This window comes from Eulemur rufifrons, chromosome 4, assembly GCF_041146395.1.
Source record: "Eulemur rufifrons isolate Redbay chromosome 4, OSU_ERuf_1, whole genome shotgun sequence".
Classification (NCBI taxonomy): Eukaryota; Metazoa; Chordata; class Mammalia; order Primates; family Lemuridae; genus Eulemur; species Eulemur rufifrons.
In genome coordinates this window covers 9,951,956-9,979,600 of record NC_090986.1, presented here as the reverse complement: position 1 = coordinate 9,979,600, position 27,645 = coordinate 9,951,956, and the positions used below count along the sequence as shown (strand labels likewise).

The 27,645-nt window shown below is 39.6% G+C and overlaps 1 pseudogene; it reads left to right on the top strand.

The window, feature by feature from the left end:
• The first annotated feature begins 1,784 nt into the window (after positions 1 to 1,784).
• On the top strand, positions 1,785 to 27,141 carry LOC138382933 (zinc finger protein 682-like; annotated as a pseudogene).
• The last annotated feature ends 504 nt before the right edge of the window (positions 27,142 to 27,645 follow it).

The following is a 27,645-nucleotide window of genomic DNA, read 5'->3' as shown; positions in this document are numbered from 1 at the left end:
CATTTGCAGGAATTTTATACATGAGCCATAAATGTTATAACAACACATAGTTTGCTGACTTAAAACTAACATAAAAATTTTAAAAATAAATATATATTTTAGCATTTATGAGAAATATCTGAGTTTTTTTTTAATTTTTTTCATTTTCTTTTTCTGGCAGTGGAAATAGAAACATATCAAATTGAAACTACAAATTGAGAAATCTACAATGAATTTGTGGTAGATCATTTGGATTATGGTTACCATGGAGCAAAGAAAAGGTACCTGGGTAATGCATTTCTGAAGAAGAGACATCCGTGGATTTATGAGAAATTGGCAACTAATAGGCTTTAAAAAGTGCCAATTGGCTTGGTGAACTGATGGAACTATAGGGTCCTTTCCCTCAGTTTTGTGGGCTCAAAACATATTTGACATTCAAGCGTGACCATTCTCCAGACAATACACAATGGTGTCCTGACTCAGGGGGATGCGGGGTGTGGGGAGGGGATGGGTGTATACCTACATGATGAGTGCATTGCGCACCGTCTGGGGAATGGTCACACTTGAATGTTCTGACTCGGGGGGGATAGGTGGTACATGGGCAATATAAATAACCTGAACTTTTGTAACCCCATAATAAGCTGAAATAAATTTAAAAAAAAACATATTTGAAATTGTACCATCTAAATAGTGATGTACACAGCATTCAAATCAGATAGTAGCAAAGACACAATTGTTGTAACCTAGCCCTTTTATGCATCAATTTTCTTCTCTAATTCCACTTCAGAAGAAGGGGAGAATTAGTCAATGAAAGAAAGATACTAATTACTGAGATCAGATCAAATATCTCTTGCAGGAGTGATATGAGTGTCTTATCACAGCCAGGAACACCTGTGAGCTTCACATGGGGCAGCTAAGAAGGCAGTAATCAAAATAGCACACTCATGTGTCAGTAATTACAGACTGAAAATAATGATTTAAGAAAACAATGCAATTTGATAAGATACTATTATAAAATCAAAAATAAAAAGTTTCTGAGGAAATGATGCATAAGCTCATATTCAAAGGATAAACAAGCCACACACAAAGGAATGCCCTGTGGTACCATCTATGGTGGAGGCCAAGGCAGGAGGATTGCTTGAGAACAGGAGGTTGAATCCAGCCTGGCCAACCTAGCCTCTAAGAAAAACATCAAAATAAAGGATGAACAGAATTTAACTAGGTGAAGTGTCAATGGCAAATGTGCAATTGTAAGTATTCCAGAGGAAAGAATTAGTGAGAATAATAAGTCCTGTGGTGTGAGGAAGCTTGGTACACTTGAGCTACTGAAGGAAAGCCTGAGTGTCCTGGGAGAAAAAGAGATGTACAAAGACCTTTTAGACAACTGTCAAAAAGTGTGGCAATGAAGCAAAATGAGAAATGAGATGATTCTGAATAGAACTTGTAATCTTTTGTTTGAAAGTGTAGTTTGACTTTCATTTTTGTCATAACATTGGAGACATGAGCATATTTGGAGGTTAAATGCTGTTTAGAGAGACTGATGGAATGCATAGGAAGACAAATATGATTAAAAAGTTCTCTAGTAAACAAGTAAAGAATATCATCTGAACATCAAGTGGAGAGCATGACTTTAGATAGGAAAGGGTCAGTTTCTCCTTTATAACAGCAGAATAGGAAGTGCAGTGAGTTCATTTTTTTTCCGGTTCTTTCATGAGAGTAGGCACCAAGCCTAAAGGCAGGAGGACTTGGCTCACTCATCCTGGGGTGAAATCTGTTTAGCCTAGGAAATCTCTGCTCACTTGTACATGGGTTTGGTAAACAAGGAGAGTGCCTTTTTATGGCTTGTTTGTATATTTTCTATAGAAGTAATTGTTTTCATTCCTATAAGCAGTTTTGTCCTTTAATTGTGAGTTATGTCTAGCTGTTTATATAAGAAAGGGGAATTGTTTGTTGTGCTCGGATTTCTGACACTGAGGCCGAGTGTCTGCACTGAGTGACCTGGCAGAGCTGAGGACAACTGGGATTTCACTTGTGAATCTCACCCTGGGTGGGTCAGAAAGACCTGAGCTGAAGGGAGTCTCCAGGTGTCTCAGGAAAGGGAGTTTCTGTTCTCTTGCACACAAGCTATCAAATCACACATTGTTCCATGATACCACATCCACTCCTGGGGTCAGTGAGGACTGAGGACACAGAGGGGAGGAGTTATGAGGTCAAGTCTCCTGCAAAACCCTGCTATCACCATGCGATTCCTGCCCATTTGTGCACAGGCACACTAGACAATGACTGGGTCACCTTACTAGAGAGGTTACCATCCTCAGGAATTCCATCTCCAGCATGTTTGTTTAAAAAATTTTCCATCAAACACCCACAGGGGTGACTAGAGAACTAGTTGAGTCATGCCACACCCAGGGCAAGGCTCTGCTTTCAGGAATGAAGACTACCACATCTTTGCTCCTAGAGTTACTGTTGAAAACAGTAACTCCCACAGGTGCCTAGAGGACTGTTGCCATATCCCCACTCTGCCATATACCCACCCAGACCCTGAATCTGCAGCAGCAACCTGGTCCTTTCACTAACCTAAGATTCTGGACCACTTGATCCTGATTTCATCTGCCTGCATGCACACAGGAATAAGCCAGAAAGGAGCCCTGCCTCAGCCAGTGTCCATTGAACACACCAGGCCTTCCACCCACCTTGCACTGTTGCTCACCCATGCAGATGAGTCCTTGACAACACCTTCCCCTTTCTGCATTCCCACCACAAACTGAACCCTCCTTCATGGGCACAGTGTACACAAGGTCACCCTCAGGTGCTTGAATCGGGCACCCACGTAGTCAAGACAAAATCCCTGGACCTGCCTGTTGTAAGTATAAATACAAAGTGGAAATAAGAGGCTGAATTTTCCAACTTGAAAATAAGGAAAGATATTTTTCTCCTGTCCACTTTTGTAGAACATTTAATTTAGAAAATATTTAATTGTAAGTTATATTTGCCTCTTTGAAATGTGTGTGAATACTTCTAAAAGCTAATAAAGACTTATGTCATCAGCAATGTTTTTTTCTAGACCTGGGAGCCATCTTTTGAAATGAAATATCAAAGCTGATTGTTCCCTATATCAGAGTTTCCACATGAACGTGGGACCCTAACTTCAGTTAACACCTAGGTTTATGTTGCAAAACTACCTCCTGTTATATAGACTTGACATGTGTATTTTTAGTTGAATAAAACCAATTAGCAAACACAGATGGCCTCCCTAATTACCAAATGCATTCAGGGTATAAACTCTGTATGATAAATAGTGCTGTCCAGTCTTCTTATGAAAACTATTACCTATTTTAAGAACATGTACGTAAAAGTTTAGATTTGCTTAGATACATAAATAAGTGATTTTTTTGTGTCTCTTTGGAATCAGTGGATATGCCTGTTATGCACATCGCATTCTGGTTTAACTGAGTAATAAAATATTTTTTGTCATTGAACAGTGTGGACATATGTTCTGGGATGGGGACTTTTAACTTTAAGTAATATTTCCTCAATGCTTCCCAGAATTAAAAAATGCAACATAAAAATAGAAGTTCCCCACCAGGCTTCACACTAGAAGGGTTTTACCACCAGATTCCTTCTTCAGCTTCCAGCCCCCAACCCACAATGGTGAAGCACAGAGCCTGACTCTCCCAAATCCTGAACACAGGAAGGTCTCTAGTCCATTTGGGGTCTGCTGTCCCATCTACAGCATAGTTAGACCAGATTCCTAGGAAAGCACTCTCACAAGTTGGCCATCAGCAGTTCCAGCCTGTCTCTCAATGCACCTGAAATCCTCAGACCTGAAGCTGATTCAGAGACTATGGAGCCCCAACACAAACTGGAAAGAGTGAATGTTCATGGAGTTGGTTTGATAAACTCCACTTCTGCCTCCTCTTCTTGCCCAAAATCCAGGAAATAGGCAGAGGGTGCTACTGAATCCATGTCTCTCTAGAGACCTAAGTCTGCAGCTCTGAATTCTGAATCCAAGGCCTGAGGTTCTTCAGGATGCATTAGAGCAGGCTCCATAGGGGAATCTCTCCTTCTGTTTCCTTCCCTCACTGTAACACTCCCAAATATAGGGTGCGTTGAATATGTCTGCAATCTTCACACATCACCTGGCTTATATCTGGGATTCACAAGACAGGACCAGACTTTGGACTGAAGATGAACAAAAACACAGAAGAGACATTTTCTGCTCTGTAAAAGATCAACATGGACTTTGTAAGCCTGAAGGACCTTTTGGGGGTGGGGGCTTAGAATTTTCTAGACCTTGTCAAGTGACCTACTATAGCTGTGTAAGAAGAAAAATAGAAAAACTGGACACATCTAAATTTTGCTGGAAATTATGGGACACTTAGTGCCCACCTTTTAGAGTACTATGAGGATTAACTCACACAATGCGGGGGACCCTGCACAGTGCACTGTACCATATTTGTGAGCATATAGTACTTGCTCCATAAGCACTGCATTAATGCATGTGCACATGCTGTTTTCCCAATGCAGATATTTTCAGATATTGCTGTCTTCTCTAGCCTCAGTAAAACTTACAGAGCTAACAGAGAATGTTATGTTATAGAATGGGGATCTGTGGTCTTCACTTTGGACCAAAAGTATTTGTGTTGTGATAAGAGGATTGTGTGTAAGGCACTGTGTGTGCTGTGCCTGCTGTCTCTAGCTGAGTGCTACTGATAATGGGTCTAAAGGAAGGAACATCAACACTAACAGGGGACTCATTAAAGAAGCCAATACCTATGTTGAACAACCCCTGCATCTCTGGGATGAAGCCAACTTGGTCGTGGTGGATTACTTTTTTGATAAGTCCTTGGATTCGATTTGCTAGCATTTTATTGAAAATTTTTGCATCTATATTCATGAGAGAAATTGGTCTGTAGTTCTCTATATTTGTTGCGTCCTTTCCAGGTTTTGGTATCAATGTTATATTGGCTTGGTAGAACGTGTTGGGGAGAATTCCATCCTTCTCAATATTGGAGAATAGTTTATGTAGGATGGGCACCAGTTCTTCTTTGTATGTATGGTAAAATTCAGGTGTGAACCCATCTGGACCAGGGCTTTTCTTTTTGGGAAGGTTTTTTATTGCTGTTTCGATTTCAGTTCTTGATATTGGTCTGTTTAGGTACTCTATTTCTTCCTGGTTGAGCCTGGGAAGACTATGTGTTTCTAAAAATTTGTCCATTTCCTCCACATTCTCCAGTTTGTGTGCATAAAGATTTTTGTAGAATTCATAGATGATATCTTGTATCTCTGTAGCGTCGGTTGTGATTTCTCCTTTCATGTTCCTAATGGAGGTTATTAGAGATTTTAGTTTTGTGCTCTTGGTTAGTCTAGCCAGGGGTATGTCTATTTTGTTTACCTTTTGGGCTTCATCCCAGAGATGCAGAGGTGGTTCAACATACGTAAATCTATAAATGTAATTCACCACATAAATAGAAGCAAAAACAAAAACCATATGATACTCTCATTAGATGCAGAAAAAGCATTTGACAAAATTCAACACCCTTTTATGATAAAAACGCTTAACAAAATAGGCATTGATGGAACCTACCTAAAAATGATACGAGCCATATATAACAAACCCACAGCCAACATCATACTGAATGGGGAAAAACTGAAAGCACTCCCACTTAGAACTGGAACCAGACAGGGCTTCCCACTGTCTCCATTACTTTTCAACATAGTATTGGAAGTCCTTGCGAGAGCTATCAGGCAAGAGAGCAGAATCAAGGGAGTCCAAATAGGGAAGGAAGAGATCAAACTCTCACTTTTTGCTGATGATATGATGTTATATCTGGAAAACCCCCAGGATTCAACCATGAGACTCCTGGAATTGATTAACGAATATAGCAAAGTCTCAGGCTACAAAATTAATATACACAAATCAGAGGCATTTATATATGCCAATAACAGTCCATCAGAAAACCAAATTAAAGACTCAATACCCTTCAAAATACCAACAAAGAAAATAAAATATCTAGGTATATATCTAACTAAAGAGGTAAAGGTGGGAGGCCGAGGTGGGCGGATCGTTTGAGCTCAGGAGTTCGAGACCAGCCTGAGCAAGAGCGAGACCCCATCTCTACTAAAAATAGAAAGAAATTATATGGACAGCTAAAAATATATATAGAAAAAATTAGCCGGGCATGGTGGTGCATGCCTGTAGTCCCAGCTACTCGGGAGGCTGAGACAGGAGGATCCCTTGAGCTCAGGAGTTTGAGGTTGCTGTGAGCTAGGCTGATGCCATGGCACTCACTCTAGCCTGGGCAACAGAGTGAGACTCTGTCTCAAAAAAAAAAAAAAAAAAAAAAAAAGAGGTAAAGGACCTCTATAAGGAAAACTATGAAACACTGAGAAAAGAAATAGCAGAACTTGCAAATAGATGGAAAAATATACCATGCTCATGGATCGGAAGAATCAACATTGTTAAAATGTCTATACTACCCAAAGTGATCTACAGATTCAATGCAATCCCTATTAAATTACCAACATCATTCTTTTCAGACGTAGAGAAAATAATTATACACTTTGTATGGAATCAAAGAAGACCCCGTATAGCAAAAGCAATTTTAAGCAACAAAAACAAAATGGGAGGTATTAATTTGCAATACCTCAAACTATACTACAAGGCTGTGGTTCTTAAAACAGCCTGGTATTGGCACAAGTGCAGGGACACAGACCAGTGGAACACAACACAAAATCCAAATATAGAACCATCCTCATATAGTCACCTAATTTTTGACAAAGCGGGAAAGAATATACTCTGGGGACAAGAATCCCTATTCAATAAATGGTGCTGGAGAATTCGTTAGCCACTTGTAGAAGACTGAAACAGGACCCACAGCTTTCACCTCTCACAAAAATCAAATCACGGTGGATAACAGACTTAAACCTTAGGCGTGATACAATCAGAATTCTAGAAGAAAATGTAGGAAAGACTCTTACAGACATTGTCCTAGGCAAAGAATTTATGAAGAAGATCCCCAAGGCAATCACAGCAGCAACAAAAATAAATGAATGGGACATGATTAAATTAAAAACTTCTGCACAGCCAAAGAAACAGTCAAGAGAATAAACAGACCACCTACAGAATGGGAAAAAATTTTTGCATACTACACATCAGATAAAGGACTGATAACAAGAATCTATTTAGAACTCAGGAAAATCAGCAAGAAAAAATCAAACAACCCTATCAAAAAGTGGGCAAATAACATGAATAGATACTTCTCGAAAGAAGATATAAGAATGGCTAACAAACATATGAAAAAATGCTCAATATCTCTAATCATCAGAGAAATGCAAATCAAAACCACAATGAGATATCACTTAACTCCAATGAGAATGGCCTTTATCAAAAAAACCCAAAACAATACATGTTGGCATGGGTGTGGAGAGACAGGAACACTAATGCTCTGCTGGTGGGACTGCAAACTAGTGCAACCCCTGTGGAAAGCATTATGGAGGTATCTTAAACAGATTCAAGTAGACCTGCCATTTGACCCAGCAATCCCATTACTGGGCATATACCCAAAGGAAAAAAGGTCATTCTTTAACAAAGACACATGTACCCGAATGTTTATAGCAGCACAATTCACAATAGCAAAGATGTGGAAACAACCCAAATGCCCATCAATACATGATTGGATTAGTAAGCTGTGGTATATGTATACCATGGAATATTACTCAGCTATAAGGAATGATGAAGATACGACATCTCTATGGTTCTCCTGGAGAGAGTTGGAACCCATTATATTAAGTGAAGTATCCCAAGAATGGAAAAACAAGCATCACATGTACTCACCAGAAAATTGGTTTCCCTGATCATCACCTAAATACAAATCTGGGAATGACACCAATTGGATATCAGACTCAGGTGGGGGGTGGGGGAGGGGATGGGGGTATGCCTACACAATGAGTGCATTGCGCACCGTTTGGGGAATGGTAACACTTGAAGGTACTGACTTGGGAAGGGGGGGTGGGGAAGGGAGGGATATATACCTACAGGATGGATGCAACGTGCACTACCTGGGGAACAGACACGCCTGGAGCTCTGACTTGGGGGGAAAGGCGGTACAGGAGCAACGTATGTAACCTGCAATTCTGTATCCCCCATAACAAGATGAAATAAAAACAAAAAAAAACAAAAAAAACAAAAAAAAAAGAAGCCAATGCACACCTGAGTCCCCTCCCACACCTGCAGTTCACATTTCTTAGAGTGAGACCCTGAGTACCACCTGATTTATATGCACATTGAAGCTTCAGAGGCAATTTTTAGCCAAGTACCTCAGAGCCCAGTCTTCCGATTATGGTGACCTGGTCATTTTGAAGAATTACAACCACCTGTGCCCTCCCCACAGCCTCAGTTTATTGGTCTGGGTTGGAGCATCCATGTGGTATTAATTTAGTAAAACACGTGATACTAAGGTGAGGCTAGGGCAAACAACAAGGGCTCTGAGATACATTTATGAGAGCTGAGTTCAGCGTTTGTTTTACAAAAAGGTCACAGAGCTTGTTCTGATTGAGTTCAGTGGGGTCAGTACAGTGTGGTCCATATTCCCATTGCTGTAACAGAAATTGCTGGCACGTGTGAAGGGGAGGTAATCTGAGGGCAGGAAGGAGAAACTTACATTTTTATCTCCATGAAGGATCTCATCATATGTGATTCTTTCCTGTGACAAGAGACAAGGGACTGTGTCACCTTTTCTGCACTTCAAGGTCTACCTCCCTGTGGATATTGTGGAAATGAGTGGAGACTTCCTTCAGGGTATGGTTTCAAGATGCAATTCTAATCTGTCAAGACAATCTCGCCTGAAAAGAAATCCCAGCATAGAAGGAGGACAAGAAGCAATGCATGGTTCTCAGGTAAGTGTGAACCAGGTTAAAGGCTGTGCCCACTATTCCCCCTGGAAAGACATGTAGAACTTACAAGGTTAGAACTTGCAAACTTCTTTACTTTTGAACTTTCTGCCTAATGAGTGTGTTTTAACTACCTTTTCCTTGTTCTTCTTATGATAGTCAAGGAGCTCTTTAAAATCCTTTCCCCTATATACCAGAGCCATCTCTCCATACTCTGCATCAAAGGTTCTTCCATGCTATGGCCAAGTTTCATAATAAATTTATAACCTGTAATATTGAAAATCTTCCTTTGTGACAGGTCAACATAGAATAGTGTGGATGTCCAAGATTCCTACTGGGGATGGGGTCAGGGCTTTTGATATAAGTGAAGAAGGGGCACATGTACTCTTGAAGTTCCATTTGGATTCTCCGTCAGCTCTAGACAGAGGAAGATTAAGAAAAAGCACAAAGAGAATGGCATTAATTGCCCAGGATAACTCAGAAAATTCTGAAAAAGATAAAAATTAACAGAGACTTTCTCTTTAGGATGCTAAAGAAAAACTATTTAAATATACTTTTAGATATTACAGAACATGGGAGATATCTGTAGTTTGAACTTTGTATAAAACTGATGTTTCTTCATGATTACTTTTTGGGGGGGGCCACTAATATGCCAGCACTGGTGTTGTATCCTCCTCTGTGGAATAGTCCTAATACCAGCTCGTCCCGTTAAAGTTGTTGTTAATTTCATTTACTTGGATAACGGGCTCTCTGACAGATTCCTCTATTAAAAACTACATTATTTTCATTAATAAGTGCATTGGGAAGATTTACTGACTGATGTGCACAAGCCATCATGTTATGGAAGCTTCCATTTCTTATCAGTTTTTTCTACTTATAGATTGCTTTGAAAAATGAGGGTTCTCAACTTTGTTTACTGTTCAGATGAACTGTGATAAGCCCAAAGTCTACCACTTAGTGGATATTTCACAAAATATTCTCCCTGGGTCAGAAGCATTGGCTTCGCTGGTGAGCTTGTTAGAAATGCAGAAACTCAGACCTCGCCCCAGTTCTGCTGAGTCAGAATCTGCATTTTAACAAGATCTCCACTTTATTGTTGTACACATTAAAATTTGGAAGGTATCTTCTAAATCACTATCTCTCTCTATAATGAGAAATATAGACAACTTATCCTATGATGTAAATATTGCACTCAAATTTATATACCTGTGTTGATGCCCATAATTTTATACTTTATCATCCAGAAAAGTGTCATATATATAATAGTTTCATATATTGTATGCATCCTCCCTCCTCTGAATTAAAATATACTTTCAATAATATCACTGTGTTTTTTAAAAAATTGTATTGGATGATTATAGTCACTTATATGTCGGAAACAGTTCTTGTAACTTTAATTTTTCCCGAAGTCAAATTAAAACAACACCCTTGGCCACTTGGTAAATATGTATTTTTTTTGTCAGGAAGAGTTGACATTCAGGGATGTGGCTATAGAATTCTCTCCAGAAGAGTGGGCATGCCTTGACAATGCTCAGCGGAAATTGTATAGGAATGTGATGTTAGAGAACTACAGAAACCTGGTCTCTCTGGGTAAGGATAACTTCAATACTCAATTCCTATTCCACACTAAGGGCTCCATTTTCTTCCTTTGTAGACTGTTTCGTGGGACTTTCTACATCAGATGAATGAGTTTTAGAGCCCTGCTTTCAAAGAAAATTTGGAGAATTTTTGGCGTAGTATAGAAAATCTCTGGCTGTCTCAACCTGATTTAAACCTTCTCCTTTTTTGAGATGATCTGCATCCTTCATTTTAGATTATTAGTAACTCTAGAAATTCATACTACAAAAATTGTTGCCTGCATCTTAGGATCCAATTTCTACAAGATACTTTTTCTTTGCTGGTAGTGGGACGTGGTGCTCAGGAGACATAAATTTGAAATATTTCCTTCTCATTCTAAAGGGACTGTCAGGAAACAATATTTTGAAAAGTAATTGTGTAGATTCTTCTATGATGTTCTCTCTACTAACGGCAGTACTAGATTAGTAATTAAAGAATTCCCAGCAAGGATAATATGAATTATTTCCAATAAAACAGGTCTTGCTGCCTCTAAACCAGACCTGATCACATGTCTGGAGCAAAGGAAAGAGCCCTGGAATGTGAAGAGAGAGGACACAACAGCCAAACACCCAGGTAGGTGAGATTGAGTGAAGCAGACAACACAGGTGAGAAGTCAGAAGGTCAAGAAAGAAGTCAAAGTTCTAAAAGTGGCTTGGGAAGCTCTGCTCCATTAGATGTGTTTTTTTAGAAGCCTAAGTGTGTTTCTCTTCCTCTCATACAGGGACATCTTCTGTCTCATGCTTTTAAATCCTCTAAGAACTCTACTGTAGTGATATTTCTTACAGTTCAGTGAGAGCCAATGTTCTTTGCATAGCTTATGAGGGACTAGTGACTTGGGGGATATGTGAATATCTGTATGTTTTTTAAGAGCTCTATGTTAAACCATTTTTTCAGACAATGTCTTGCTCTGTTGTCCCAAGTGGAGTGCAGTGCCTGATAATACTTGACTGCAACATCAAACTTCTGTGCTCAAGTGATCCTCCCACTTCAGCCTCTAAAGTAGGAAAGACTACAGGCATGGACAACAATGACCAGATAATTTTTTTGTAGAGATGACATGTCATTATGTTTTTGAGGCTGGCTTCAAAATTTGGCCCCAAATAATCCTCTCACCTTGACCTCTCAAAGTGCTAGGATTACAGTTGTGAGTGAGCAAGCACAGCTTCATTTTTAAGTTCCCTTTTTGCTTCATGTCTGAAATGAGTGAGGGGAAGAGTAAAGATATTGGGATTTGTTTCAGAAATCCCAGAATGACTGGGAACAGAGGTTTCATCTTTTCTGCTTTTTGATATCCAATTCTATGGAGGATTTAGATTTGTAAGAACATACAGCATCTTCCTAAACATAAGAAAACCTAATATTATTACACACCTTAATTTTTTTCTAGTATGAAATAAGATTAGAAATTTAAACTCTACATTTCCAAATTCCACAACTGTAATACAATTTTAGTATCTACTTCCCTTGTATTATTCTTCAACATACTATGTCATTGGGAAGGCTATATAATTGCTGACCATATACTATATTCCCAATTATAACCAATATTTTGAATATAGTGTTTCCTTTGTCCCACACTCTTGCCAACATTTGTTATTTCTCTTCATTTTGATATTTGCCATCCTAATACGTGTGAGGTGATATTTTATCAGGTTTTGTTTTGAATTTTCTGGATGATTGCTGTTGTGGAATACCTTTTGTTAGGTTGGCTTATGGTTGAAACCTGAAAAGAATGTATAGCGTGTAATACTTAGGTAGTGTTCATAAAGCCTGTGAAACAAAAGCCTCAGGAGTCTGGAGAATCCAAGGTTGTAAATCTAACTTTGACCACAGAGAGCTACAGGACCACAGACAGCTACAGCAATGCCATCATTCCCATATCCCCTGATAGGGAGGCAGCTACCACCTCCCATATCTCTGCATGTGTTGCTCACTTTTCCTGAAAAACCCTCTATCAAACCCAAGCCTTCCCCCTCCCTCAGGGTGAATGCTCTTTTGGTCTCCACCCATCTGCACCCAGATGCTCAAAATAAACAGCATTTTGCTACACTTCAGGCTTCATGTATCTCCCTCTCTGCTCCAGACCTAACAATTGCTGCCAAAAACCAGGAGGGCACACTGGGTGGACATTACCTCCAGGACTCTAGCAGGCACGGCTTGCCACTCAGGAAGCAGTAGGCAGTGGCAGCTTGTCCTGGACTAACTCAAAAATCTTGCCTTCTTATGAGTCCTTGGGTCACTGGTAAGGTTTCCATAGATCATTCACTAAATTGAAAAAGGCCAGTCTCCTTGGTGGATCAAAAGTCCCCTGGAGCCAGTAACCTCCCTTGTCTTTGATGAGGTGGCTGGGAGAAGTCCTGAGCCAGGCAGGGGCCTCTCTCTAACTTGTCTCTGATCCTGGGGTGTAGGCAGGGTATTCTAGCTTGGCTGAGGTAAGGTAATTGTCCACCTGGACCCTCCTGAACCAAGCTGTGAGGCAGACACCAGACTGGGATTCAGATCTTCTTTGCTGACCTTTAAAATCTACACCCTGAGATATCCTGCTCCTGTTGAGTGGGGAGCTCACAAACTCTTTCTGGTTTTCCTATCCCTCTTGTTTTTGTTTACTCATCTTGACTCAAAATTCCTACCAGTAAGCTGGAGGACTCTTGGCCCCTGGGGCCTTCGTTGGACACAGGGATGCTTGTTCTAACTCCTCGCTCATGCTCATTGCTCACCTGTCACTCCCATGCCATTCCCTCATTCTAGGGACACCAAGAATTGAGTAGAATTGGCCCCGTGTGACCCCTACTCTTTCCAAGAACATGGGAAGCTCACAGACCATTCCTCCTAAAACTACTCCTTTGGAGTGCCTTCTCTGTAGCCTCAAAACACTAGGTCTTACTGATAAAACTTGGCCAAAATGACTTATCTTTCACTGTGATGCAGCTTGGCCACAATAGAAGATAAATAATAACTCTTAGTGGCCTGAAAATGGAACTTTTGACTTGAACATACTACAAGATCTGCATAATTATAGTCACTGTAATAGCAAATGGTCCAACATCCCTTCTATCCAACCCTTCTTTACTCTCCACTCATGACCCTCTCTCTGTCAAAATTACAATCTGGCACACATCTTTCTACTACACACTAGACCCCCTTCCCAACTTCCCCCCTCACCCTAAACCACCAGGAACTCCAGATCGTAGTTCCTCAGATCTCAGTCCTCCCCCATCTAAAATTCTTCCACTGCTGCCTAGACCCACTCCACAACCACTCCCTACCATCCAATACCTGCCCTTTCTCTGCCCAAAATCAGGACCCACAGATTCTACCACACAAGCGTTATACCCACTCAGGGAGGTGGTTGGGGAAGAAGGCATTGTGTGGGTACATGTTCCCTTCTATCTTTCTGATCTCTCCAAGATAGAGGAAAGACTAGGTTCCTTCTCAACCGATCTTCATTCTTTTATCAAAGAATTTTAATATCTATCTCAATCCTATGATCTCTATATAATTCTTTCCTCTGCTTTATGTCCTGAGGAGAAGGACAGGGTCTGGCTCAATGCCCAGACACATGGTAATGAAATTCATGGACACACCCCCACCCAACCAGTAGGGATGATTGCCATTCCCAGAACAGACCTATTATGGGATTATCAAACAGAAACCCAAGAGAGACAGAAGAATGGGCTAAGAGAGAACATATGATCACATGCCTATTAACTGGCCTGAAAAAGTCTGCCCATAGGGCAGTGAATTATTAATAACTAAAAGAAATCACACAGGGACAGGGTAAAAATCCAACTCTTTTTATGTCCTAGCTCGCTGAGGCCTTACAAAAGTATACAACCCTAGAACCTACTACTGCTGACGAAATTTTACTTCTCAATACACATTTTATCTCCCAAGCCACATCTGACATTAGACATAGACTTAAAAAGTTAGAGGATGGTCCTCAAACCCCACAAAGAGATCTGTTACAAACCACCTTTAAGGTATTTCATAAAAGGTATGAGGAGCAACAACTTCAAAAACAAAATAGAGACCAGACTAAGTATCAGATGTTGATACCCGCTATCAACAGACCCCCAGAACGTCCTCAGTCAAACTGGAAAAAGGGGAAAACAATGCCACCAGGCCCATGTTTTAAATGTAAACAAACAGGCCACTGGGCAAGACAATGTCCTAATCCTCAACTGCCCCTAGGACTTTGTCCCCTCTGTCTAACGAGGGCCCACTGGATGGTCGACTGAAACTTAGCCCTTGGATGCAAAGCCACATCCCTTCCTCCCAATGAACTGGACAATCCTGATCTTGTACTACTTGTGAACCCCTTAGTCCTGGCCTCAAAAGACTGACAGTGCCTGTGACTGACAGCCCCCAAGCCAATCACCACATCAGAGCCCCAGGTAAATCTGTTGGTGGCAGGTAAATCAATTTCTTTCCTCATCAACAGGGGGACAACATTCACGGCCCTGCCAGGATTCCATGGAACGATCCAACCATCCTCATTCTCTATTGTGGGAGTTGATGGCCTTGTTACCCACCCGATAATAACCCTCTCTTTTACCTTCCAGCTAGGCAAATATATCGTCATTCATTCATTTTTAATTCTCCCTTGATTCCCAACCCCACTATTAGGAAGAGATATCCTCTCAAAATTACATGCTATTTACCACCTGTTGATCATGAGCCACAGACATAGCCTTCTTCTCCTCACAAACTCCCCTCCATCTTGTATAGTTTTTCTGAATCTGAAGTCAACCCCAAAGTCTGGAACATTTTTATAAATGGAACTTTAATAAATGAGATCCACAAAATTTCTCTTCATTCCTTCTCACCCTGAAGTACCTACAGAAGAAAGATCTTCACATTTTCCCCACTTCTGAGTTCATTTTACATAGAAATTTAATTTTAGCAACAAAAAGGGTGCAATATTAGGGTGATCTTGGAACTCCCAATTTTCTTTTTTTTTTTTATTTCATCTTATTGTTATGGGGGATACAGAATTGCAGGTTACATACGTTGCCCATGTACCGCCTTTCCCCCCAAGTCAGAGCTCCAGGCGTGTCTGTTCCCCAGGTAGTGCGCGTTGCACCCATCATGTAGGTATATATCCCTCCCTTCCCCACCCCCCTTCCCGATTCAACACCTTCAAGCGTTACCATTCCCCAAACAGTGCGCAATGCACTCATGTAGGCATACACCCATCCCCTCCCCGCCCCACCTCAGTCTGATATCCGATTGGTATCGTTCCCAGATGTGTATTTAGGTGATGTTCAGGGAAACCAATTTTCTGGTGAGTACATGTGATGCTTGTTTTTCCATTCTTGGGATACTTCACTTAATATAATGGGCTCCAACTCTCTCCAGGAGAACCATAGAGATGTTGTATCTTCATCATTCCTTATAGCTGAGTAATATTCCATGGTATACATATACCACAGCTTACTAATCCAATCATGTATTGATGGGCATTTGGGTTGTTTCCACATCTTTGCTATTGTGAATTGTGCTGCTATAAACATTAGGGTACATGTGTCTTTGTTACAGAATGACCTTTTTTCCTTTGGGTATATGCCCAATAATGGGATTGCTGGATCAAATGGCAGGTCTACTTGAATCTGTTTAAGATACCTCCATAATGCTTTCCACAGGGGTTGCACTAGTTTGCAGTCCCACCAACAGTGTATGAGTGTTTCTGTCTCTCTGCATTCATGCCAACATGTGTTGTTTTGGGATTTTTTGATAAAGGCCATTCTCACTGGGGTTAAGTGATATCCCATTGTGGTTTTGATTTGCATTTCTTTGATGATTAGGGATGTTGCACATTTTTTCATATGTTTGTTAGCCATTCTTATATCTTCTTTTGAGAAATTTCTATTCATGTCATTTGCCCACTTTTTGATAGGGTTGTTTGATTTTTTTTTGCTGATTTTCCTAAGTTCTAAATAGATTCTTGTTATCAGTCATTTATCTGATGTGTAGTATGCAAAAATCTTTTTTTTTCTTTTTTTTTTTATTATATTTTTTATTTGTTTTTCAGCTCACTAAGGGGGTACAAAAGATCAGGCTATATACATTACCCATGTCTCCCCATGTCCCCGAGTCTGAGCTTCAGTTGTGTCCATTCCGTAGACAGTGCACATCTTTCCCATTCTGTAGGTGGTCTGTTTATTCTCGTGACTGTTTCTTTAGCTGTGCAGAAGCTTTTTAATTTAATCAGGTCCCATTCATTTATTTTTGTTGTTGCTGTGATTGCCTTAGGGGTCTTCTTCATAAATTCTTTGCCTTGGACAATGTCTGTAAGAGTCTTTCCTACATTTTCTTCTAGAATTCTAATCGTTTCACACCTAAGGTTTAAGTCTGTTATCCACCGTGATTTGATTTTTGTGAGAGGTGAAAGCTATGGGTCCTGTTTCAGTCTTCTACAAGTGGCTAACCAATTCTCCCAGCACCATTTACTGAATAGGGATTTTTGTCCCCGGAGTATGTTTTTGTCTGCTTTGTCAAAGATTAGGTGTCTATATAAGGATGGTTTTATATTTGGATTTTCTGTTGTGTTCCACTGGTCTGTGTCCCTGCACTTGTGTCAATACCAGGCAGTTTTAAGAACCACAGCCTTGTAATATAGTTTGAAGTCTGGCAAATTGATACCTCCCATTTTGTTTTTATTGCTTAAAATTGCTTTTACTATACGGTATCTTCTCTGATTCCATACAAAGTGTATAATTGTTTTCTCTACATCTGTGAAAAATGATGTTGGTAATTTAATAGGGATTGCATTGAATCTGTAGATCACTTTCGGTAGTATAGACATTTTAACAATGTTGATTCTTCCAATCCACGAGCATGGTATGGTTTTCCACCTATTTACAAGTTCTGCTATTTCCTTCCTCAGTGTTTCATAGTTTTCCCTATAGAGGTCCTTTACCTCTTTAGTTAAATATATTCCTAGATACTTTATTTTCTTTGTTGCTATATTGAAGGGTATTGAGTCTTTAATTTGGTTCTCCGATTGACTGTTATTGGCATATATGAATGCCTCTGATTTGTGTATATTGATTTTGTAAACTGAGACTTTGCTGTATTTGTTAATCAATTCCAGGAGTCTCTTTGTTGATTCCTGAGGGTTTTCTAGATAAAACATCATATCATCAGCAAAGAGTGAGAGTTTGATCTCTTCTGTCCCTATTTGGACTCCTTTGATTCTGCTCTCTTGCCTGATAGCTCTCACAAGGACTTCCAATACTATGTTGAAGAGTAATGGGGACAGTGGGAAGCCCTGTCTGGTTCCAGTTCTAAGTGGGAATGCTTTCAATTTTTCTCCATTCAGTATGATGTTGGTTGTGGGTTTGTCATATATGGCTTGTATCATTTTTAGGTAGCTTCCATCAATGCCTATTTTGTTAAGCGTTCTTATCATAAAAGGATATTGAATTTTGTCAAATGCTTTTTCTGCATCTATTGAGAGGACCATATGGTTTTTATTTTTGTTTCTATTTATGTGGTGAATTACATTTATAGATTTACTTATGTTGAACCATCCCTGCATCTCTGGGATCAAGCCCACTTGGTCGTGATGGATTGTTTTTTTGATTAGCACTTGGATTCGATTTGCTAGGATTTTATTCAGAATTTTTGCATCTATATTCATAAGAGAAATTGGTCCGTAGTTCTCTATTTTTGTTGCATCCTTTCCTGGTTTTGGTATCAATGTTATGTTGGCTTGGTAAAACGTGTTGGGGAGAATTCCATCCTTCTCGATATTGGAGAATAGTTTATGTAGGATGGGCACTAGTTCTTCTTTGTAGGTGTGGTAAAATTCGGGTGTGAACCCATCTGGACCAGGGCTTTTCTTTTGGGGAAGGTTTTCTATTGCTGTTTCGATTTCAGTTCTTGATATTGGTTTATTCAGGAATTCTATTTCTTCCTGGTTGATCCTGGGAAGGCTACGTGTTTCTATAAATTTGTCCATTTCCTCCACATTCTCCAGTTTGTGTACATAAAGATTCTTGTAGAATTCATAGATGATATCGTGTATCTCTGTGGCATCGGTTGTGATTTCTCCTTTCATGTTCCTAATGGAGGTTATTAGAGATTTTTCTTTTCTGCTCTTGGTTAGTCTAGCCAGAGGTGTGTCTATTTTGTTTATCTTTTCAAAGAACCAACTTTTTGTTTTATTAATCTCCCTTATGGTTTCTTTGTTGTCCTTTTCATTTAATTCTGATTTGATCTTAGTAATTGCTCGCCTTCTGCTGGGTTTGGGGTCAGTCTGTTCTTCTTTCTTCAGCTCTTTGAGTCTATTCGTTAGGTTGTCTATTTGCAAGTTTTCTGTCTTTTTGATATAGGCATTTATGGACATGAATTTTCCTCTCAAGACTGCTTTAGCTGTGTCCCATAGATTTTGATAAGTTGTGTCTCCATTGTCGTTTAATTCAAAGAAGCTTTTGGTTTCCATCTTGATTTCTTCCTTTATAGAATAATTCTTCAGGAGAAAGTTGTTTAGCTTCCATGACTTTGAGTAGGAATGAGGGTGTCTGTTTGGGTTCATTATTACTTTTATTCCGCTGTGATCTGAGAAGATGCATGGTATAATTTCTATTTTTTAATTTTTTAAGACATGCTTTATGGCCTAGGATATGGTCAGTCTTACAGAACGTCCCGTGAGCTGATGAGAAGAATGTATATTCTGTGGACTTTGGGTAGAATGTCCTGTAGATGTCAGTTAGGCCCATTTGTTCTAGGATTCTATTTAAGTCCATTATTTCTTTGTTTATTTTCTGTTTGGAGGATCTGTCCTGTACTGTCAGTGGGGTGTTAAAGTCTCCAGCTATTACGGTATTGTTACCTATCATTTGGTTCAGATCAAGTAGGGTTTGCTTTATGAATCTGGGTGCACCTATGTTGGGTGCATATATATTAAGTATAGTCATGTCTTCTTGTTGAATTGTGCCTTTCACCATTATATAGTAACCATCTTTGTCTTTTATTACTTTTGTTGGCTTAAAAACTAAGTTATTGGAAATTAAGACTGCCACACCAGCTTTCTTTTGGCTACCATTTGCTTGAAATATCGATTTCCATCCTTTTATTTTTAGTCTAAATGCATCTTTGCAGGTTAGGTGAGTTTCCTGAAGACAGCAGATACTTGGCTTGTATTTTTTTTATCCATTGGGCCAGCGTATGTCACTTGAGTGGGGAATTCAAGCCATTCACATTTATTGAGAGAACTGATAAGTGGGACAGATTTCTGTTCAGCTTTTTGGGTAGAACTTCACTGCTATGTTTTCTCTCTTGAGCCATTGTGGTAGCTGGAATGTGACCTTTAGCTCTTGAGTAGTTTTACATTCATGGGTCTTTCTTGTGCTGGTCCATGTGCAACTCTCTTTTTAGTACTTCTTGGAGGGCTGGTCTTGTCTTGGTGAATTCCCTCAGTCTTTGTTTGTCTGAGAATGTCTTAATTTCTCCTTCATATAGAAAACTTAGCTTAGCTGGGTACAAGACTCTACGCTGGGCATTATTCTGTTTCAGAAGAGTGAGAATGGGGCCCCAACCTCTTCTTGCTTGTAAGGTTTCAGTTGAGAAATCTGGCGTAATTCTAATGGGATTTCCTTTGTATGTTACTTGTTTCTTTCTCCTTACAGCGTGAAGAAAGGACTCTTTGGTGGATATTTTGGTCAGTCTGATGACTACGTGGTGTGGTGTTTTCCTATTTGCTATGAATCTCCCAGGGGGTCCTTTGAGCTTTTTGAACCTGTATATCAAGAGTTTTAGCAAGGCCTGGAAAATTTTCCTCAATTATGCCTTCAAATAGCTTATCCAGCCCTTTCTTATTATCTTCTTCCCCCTCAGGAATGCCAATAACTCTCACATTAGGTTTCTTCACATAATCCCACATTTCTTGAAGACTCTGATCATTTCTCTTATTTCTTTGTTCTATCTCTGTGACTGACTTATTTAATTGGAAAGAGTTATCTTCAATCTCTGAGATTCTTTCCTCTGTTTGATCTACCCTACTCTTGAGACTTTCCACAGTGTTTGTAGCTCTCTGAATAAATTCTTCATTTCTAGAAGTTCAGTTTGGTTTTTCTTCAATATTTCAATTTCTTTAGTGAATTTTTCTTCCAAATCCTTTATTTTTGTGTGTGTGTGTGGTTTCTTTGTGTTGGTTATCCATTATTTCTTGTATATTATTCAGCTTGTTTATAATCCATAATTGAAATTTTTCCTGTAACATGTTGCTATTTTGAGTCTGGTTTGTGTCGATTGGTTGAGAGCTGGTATTTCTCTTTGGGGGTGAGATTTCCATTTGATTCTTTGTGCTCCCCGTGTTTTTTTGCTGGGCCCTTCCCATCTAGATCTATCATTGGATCTTTTCTTACAGTTTTAGTCTCATTAACAGCACACTTTGTATACTGTTCTTAGGCTGTGAAGCAATCTAGGTATGTTGTTTCCTTTGTCAAGAGGGGGAGACTGTTGTTTATTGTTTAGAGTTTTTTCTACCTCCGTTAGGGGGCTGCTTCTGGTGGGTCCAGCCCTAGAGGATTGGAGTGACCCAAAACCACTTTGGTGAGTTAAGTCACTGTGTTATGGTCTTTCAGTAAGCAGGCAGGATCCACACTAGTTGCAGGCAGAAATTCTCTCTGTTTTTGTTTGTTGTTTCTTTTTTTTTTCCCCCCCTTTGGTTCTTCCTCTATAGGGGTGGTTTCTGTCTCTTTCCACAGGAAAGACACTGGCTACGGGGAGTGGATGGTGTCCTTGCTCGCTCAGTGCCCCAGCTGCTGCAGTTCCCAAGGGCAAAAGTCTGCCCTGGTCCAATGTCCCCAGGGACCAGGCTCCACACTTTCGAGTCTGGAGAAGTACTCAGTGTTTACACAAGGGTGGGGCCCTTAGAGAGGGTCCACGGGCCAGGGGAGGGAGCCATCCAGGGAGCTGTACGGCACTCTATGGCTCCGCAGCAGCTAGGCTGTGGGCCCCAAGATGGCGACCGCACGTCTGCAGATCACCGATGCTGAGAGTGACTGCTCAGGGTCCGGCAGGCACCAGAGCCGGGGGCCTAGCGAGCTCTGAAGCTCACTGTGGCTCCCCAGCTAGAAGGCCATACACACAAAAAAAACACCAAACAATACAACACCCCCCAAAAAAACAAAACATTCAAAGCAAAGCAAAGGGGGAAAAAAAAACAAAGAAAAAACAAAATAACAAAACAAAAACAAAGCAATAAAATCTGTGGTTCGGCACTCCTATTCTGCTTTTCGCTTTAGCACAGCTCCATCTCTCCTCACCCAGCACAGTCTCAGCTGAGATCCCCCAGGGTCCAAGCTATCTCCCGATATTGTCTCCTGTCTACAGAGATTATGCAAAGCCTGCGCTCTTGGCTGGGTTCACATACTAGTGGAGCGAGCTGCCCAGGGAGCCGCTCGGTGCCTTATGGCTCCGCAGCGGCTATGCTGTGGACTTCAAGATGGCGCCCACACACCTGTGGAACGCCGGCACTGTGGGGGTTGACATTCTGGGTCCGGCAAGCACCAGAGCTGGGGGGCCTGGTGAGCAAAGACGCCCACCAGGGCTCTCTGGCTAGGGAACTGCCGAAAAACTAGCAAAGAAATATAAAAAAAAAATCTGTGGTTCAGCGACCCTTTGCTGCTTTTCGCCTTAGGGCACCTCCGTCCCTCCTCGCCCAGCGGTCACGGCTGAGATCCCCCAGGGTCCAAGCTGTCTCCCAATATTGTCTCCTGTCTACAGACATTATGCAAAGCCCGCACTCTTGGCTGGGTTCATGTAATAGTGGAGCGAGCCACCCAGGGAGCCACTCGGCACCTTATGGCTCCGCAGCGGTTACGCTATGGACTTCAGGATGGTGACCGGGCACCCGCAGAATGCCGGCACTGGGGGGGGTTTGATGTTCTGAGTCCGACAAGCACCAGAGTCAGGGGTCTGGCGAACATGGACGCCCACCGGGGCTTTCCAGCTAGGGAATCGCCGAGAAAAAGCAAAGAAATACAGAAAGATCTGTGGTTCGGCAACCCTTTGTTTCTTTACGCCTTAGCGCAGCTCCATCCCTCCTCACCCAGTGCAGTCTCGGCTGAGATCCCCCAGAGTCTAAGCTGTTTTCCCAAAAATGTCTCCTGTCCACAGAGCCCCCACGTCTCCCGCGGTGATTCTGCACTGGCTTCAGGCAGGTCTCTAATTAAGTGGCTGTGGAGGTCAGTGGGGAGAACAAGCCGCTTTCCTAGGAGGCTGTCCCCGCTCCACTCGATGGTGAGGCGGATGCAGCCATCCCGCACTCCACTGTCTATTGTCTGTCCCGCACTCTCCAGAATTTCATGATCCTATTTCCCATTCACCTCAGACTTTTCTTGCTGTGTGTGTCCCATGTTGATTCTCCGTGGATTCACACCGCTGTTCTTGTGGGGGAGCGGTCCTCTAGCATTGTGGTAGGTCGAGATCCATGCCCTCCTCTCTGGGAGCACGAATCCAGACGTTCACCACCACTCCGCCATCACTCCTCTCTCTCCTGTTCTTGTTATATTCCAAATTATATTTACCCATTCATTTGGTAAGGGCAGTTTGGGATGCTTTCATCTATTGGCTTTTGTGAATAATAATATAATGGATAAGGGTGTGCAAATATCTCTTTATTTCCCTATATATGCAAGAGTTATATCTGTGTTATATTATGATTCCTCAATCTGGTTGTCTACTTTTACGTGAAACTGCTTTGATTACTGTAGGTTTTTAATGTTTTGATATCAAGAAGTGTGGTTCCTATAACCTTGTTTCTCTTTTTGATGATTATTGGGCTCCTTGTTGTCCATTGAGATCCCATATTATATTGTAGGTAGCTGTTTTATTTTTGCCAGAAATGAAATTGGGAATATGAAATGGATGCACAGTCTGCAGATCACTTTGGGCAGTGTGGACATCTTCTCAATGTTGTCTTCCAACAGTTAAACAGAGCATGTTCAAAGGTGTGCTCTTTATTATCATATATTCCTGATTTTGTTTGTTTTTTATTCTGTTATTCATTATAGTTTTTTACAGTTTTTGTCAGAAGTGAAAATTTGTAAAATTTTCATTTAAAAAAATTTGTTAACACTTGTTTTGTGGCCTAAAATATGGTCTCTGATGAATATTTTATGTGCTGTTGAGAAGATTTTATATTCTGCTGCTGTTGTTTGACGTGTTCTGTATACATCTGTTAGGTCTAATTACTTTATGGTGTTTTTATATTCTCTGTTCCCTTAGTTAATGATGGGAGGGGGAAAAGGGGATGGGTACATTCACACCTAATGGGTGTGGTACACACTGTTTGGGGAAAAGGATACATTTGTAGCTCTGACTTGAGTAGGGTAAGGCACTATATGTAAACTAAACATTTTTAACCCCATAATATTCTGAAATAAAAAAAATAGAAAATAATCTGTTTGATTTCATTCTTTTTTACTGACAATGGAATATTGAAGTATTCTATTATTAATTATATTGCTATCTATTTCTTGCTTCAATTCTGTCAATGTTTCTTTTATATATTTGCAAACTTTGATGTGAGATAAAGATATATGCATATTACATATATTATTGTCTTATGTTCCCAGTAAATGAACCTCTTTATTGTTTAATGCCCTTCTTTATCTTTTACGACATTTTTGACGCAAAGTATATCTTATGAAATATAACATTTTTTACTTAAGTTATAACATGCCTAATATAATTGTGGCCTCTCTTGCTCTCAGGTGGTTAACATTTTCATAGTATGTCTTTTTCTACCCTGTCAGTTTTAGTCTATTTTTTTCATTAAATCTAAAGTTGTCTGTTGTAGACAGAATGTAGTTGAATTTACATTTTAATCCCTTTATTTAATGTATGTCTTTTGACTGAAAAGTCCAGTGCATAAATATTTTTAGAATATTCTTAATGAGAAAGACTTACTGTTCACCTATATTTTATTTAATCCTTATCACTATTTTGCATTTCTTTTTCTCTCTTTTTTCCTCCTTTGTGCCTCATTGCCTTTTGTAAGAATATGCTTGATTATTTTCTTGTTTTTTTGTGTGTATCTGTATAAATATTTTCTTTGTGTTTACCATGGGAAGTCCCTGAAATCTTTTAAAGTTACAACATATATTATACTGCTAGCAACTTAACTTCAGTTGCATATAAAAATTCTTCCTCTGTACATCTGCTATCAACTTTATGTTATTGATGTCAGTAATTATATCTTTTTATATCATATATCCATTTTCAGATAGTCATAACTAGTTTTATGATTTTCACTTTCAAATTTTATAGCATAATTAAAAATGTTTTATGTACCATTTATTGGTACCGAAATTTGTTTTTTGAGTGTGCATATTGTTCCCAGAGAATTATGTGTTTGTCAAGGGAGATAGAAACCAGTCTTTGGAAAGGCCCTAAAATGCCAGATGTATGGTCACATATGCCAGTAGTTTTATTCCTTTTGGAGAAGAATCTATCTAGGAGTTGGGATTTTACTGCTAAAGTCATCATGCTGTATCAGGGAGGAGGGAAGCCTTTGGTGAATAAATGTAACAACCTTTTCTTCCCCTTCTATGTGGCTGCTGGTATTGTGCACATCTTGGGTGCTATAATCTTTTAATTGGTTATTAGAGTTCTCTAAAAGTCATGTTGGCCAGTATATTTTTAAGTTTATATACCTATGAAAATTTAAAATATCTGGTATTATACTGTGTTCTCTTGCTAATTTGTTTGTTATAATTTTACATATTTTATTTACGATAAATTCATTTGACTCTAGTAAGTAAGATAATTTGTTATTATAATATCTTTCAGTTCTGTCTTCCCATTACACCCAAGAACTTTTGCCAGAGCGGGGCATAAATGATCCATTCCAAAAATTGATAATGAGAAGATATGGAAACTCTGGCCTTGAAAATTTACACTTAAAGAGAGACTGGGAAAATGTGAGTGACGATAAGAGACAAAAAGTATGTTATGATGGACTCATACAATGTTTGTCAACTACTGACAGCAAAATTTTTCAATGTAATCTATGTGTGAAAGTCTTTAGTAAATCTTCAGATCTCAGTAGACATAAAATAAGACATAATGCAGAGAGAATTTTCAAATATAAAGAATGTGGCAAATCCTTTTACATGTCATCAACCCTAACTCAGTCTCAGAGATTCCATATAGGAGAGAATTCCTACAAATATAAAGAATGTAGCAAGGCCTTTAATCAGTGCTCACACTCTACTGAATGTAAGAGAATGAATACATGCACAAAACCTAACAAATGTAAAATATGTTTGAAAGTCTTTAAATCTTGTTCAAGTCTTTCTATTCATAACAGAATTCGTACAGGAGAGAAGCCCTATAGATGTGAAGAATGTGGCAGAACATTTAAGCAGTGCTCACACCTTGTACATAAGAGAATTCATATAAGAGTGAAACCATACAAATGTGAAGAATGTGGCAAAGCTTACAACCATCTGACAAGCCTTATTAACCATAAGAGTATTCATACTGGAGAGAAGCCCTACAAATGTGAAGAATGTGGCAAAGCATTTAAGCAGTGCTCAAACCTTACTGAACATAAGAGAATTCATACAGGAGAGAAGCCCTACAAATGTGAAGAATGTGGCAAAGCATTTAAGCAGTGCTCAACGCTCACTCAACATAAGAGAATTCATACAGGAGAGAAGCCCTACAAATGTGAAGAATGTGGCAAAGCATTTAAGCAGTGCTCACACCTTCTTGTGCACAAGAGAATTCATACTGGAGAGAGACCTTACAAATGTGAAGAATGCGGCAAAGCTTTTAACCGCCATTCAAAACTTTCTATCCATAAGGGAACTCATACACGAGAGAAACCCTACAAATGTGAAGAATGTGGCAAAACATTTAAGCAGTGTTCATACCTTACTCTACATAAGAGAATCCATACTGGAGAGAAACCCCATAAATGTAAAGAATGTGGCAAAGGTTTTAACAAGAGCTCAAGCCTTTCTATACATAAGAGAATTCATACAGGAGAAAAACCCTACAAATGTGAAGAATGTGACAAACCATTTAAGTGGTACTCAGACCTTCTTGTACACAAGAGAATTCATACTGGAGAGAAACCCTACAAATGTGAACAATGCGACAAAGCTTTTAACTGCCAATCAAACCTCTCTAAGCATAAGAGAATTCATACAGGAGGGAAACTTTACAAATGTGAAGAATGTGGCAAAACATTTAAGCAGTGCTCACACCTTACTGTACAGAAGAAAATTCACATAGGAAGGAAACTACAAATGTGAAGAATGTGGCAAAACATTTAAGCAGTGCTCAAACCTTACTGTACATAAGAAAATTCATACTGGAGAGAAACCCTAAAAATGTGAAGAATGTAGCAAAACTTTCAACCATCAGTCATTCCTTATTAACAGTAGGAGAATTTATGCAGGAGAGCAACCCCACCCATGCGAATGATATGGGAATGCCTTTAACTGGTGCACAATCCTTACTAAACATAAGAGAATACATACTGGAGAGAAAACATACAAAGATGGTGAATGAGAAAATGCTTTTAAGCAGTAATCAATCCTCTCTTAACATAAGAGAATTCAGAATGGAGAGAAACCTTGCAAGTGTGTAGACTGTGGAAAAACATTTAAGCAGTGCTCACACCTTACTTGAAATAGGAGAATTAATACTGGAGAGAAACCCTACAAATGTGAAGAATGTAGCAAAATTTTTAACTTGTGCTCATACTTTAATTTAATAAGAGAATTCATTGCAGATAAAAATCGTCTAAAAATATAAATGTGACAAAGTCTTTAATAAGTGCTCACATCTTACTCAACATGAAAGAAATCAAACTAGATAAAGGTGGGATAAATGTAATGACTGTGGAAAGAGCTTTCTGAAAATATAAGCCTTAGAATGAATGTGTATTTGTACTAAAGGAAAACAGTAAAAATGTAACCTAGACAAATACTTTTACTTACAACACAGATCTTATTGTATATGGGATAATTTATACTGAAAGAAAACCTTGCAACATTTGCTCCAGTATTATTCAACATGAGAGAATTTGTTTTGGGTAGGAAATCTACAAATATAATGAATGTGGAAAAATATTAGTGCAAAGCATATAACTTAGAAAACAACAAAGTGTTGATACTTAAAGATCCTTAGATG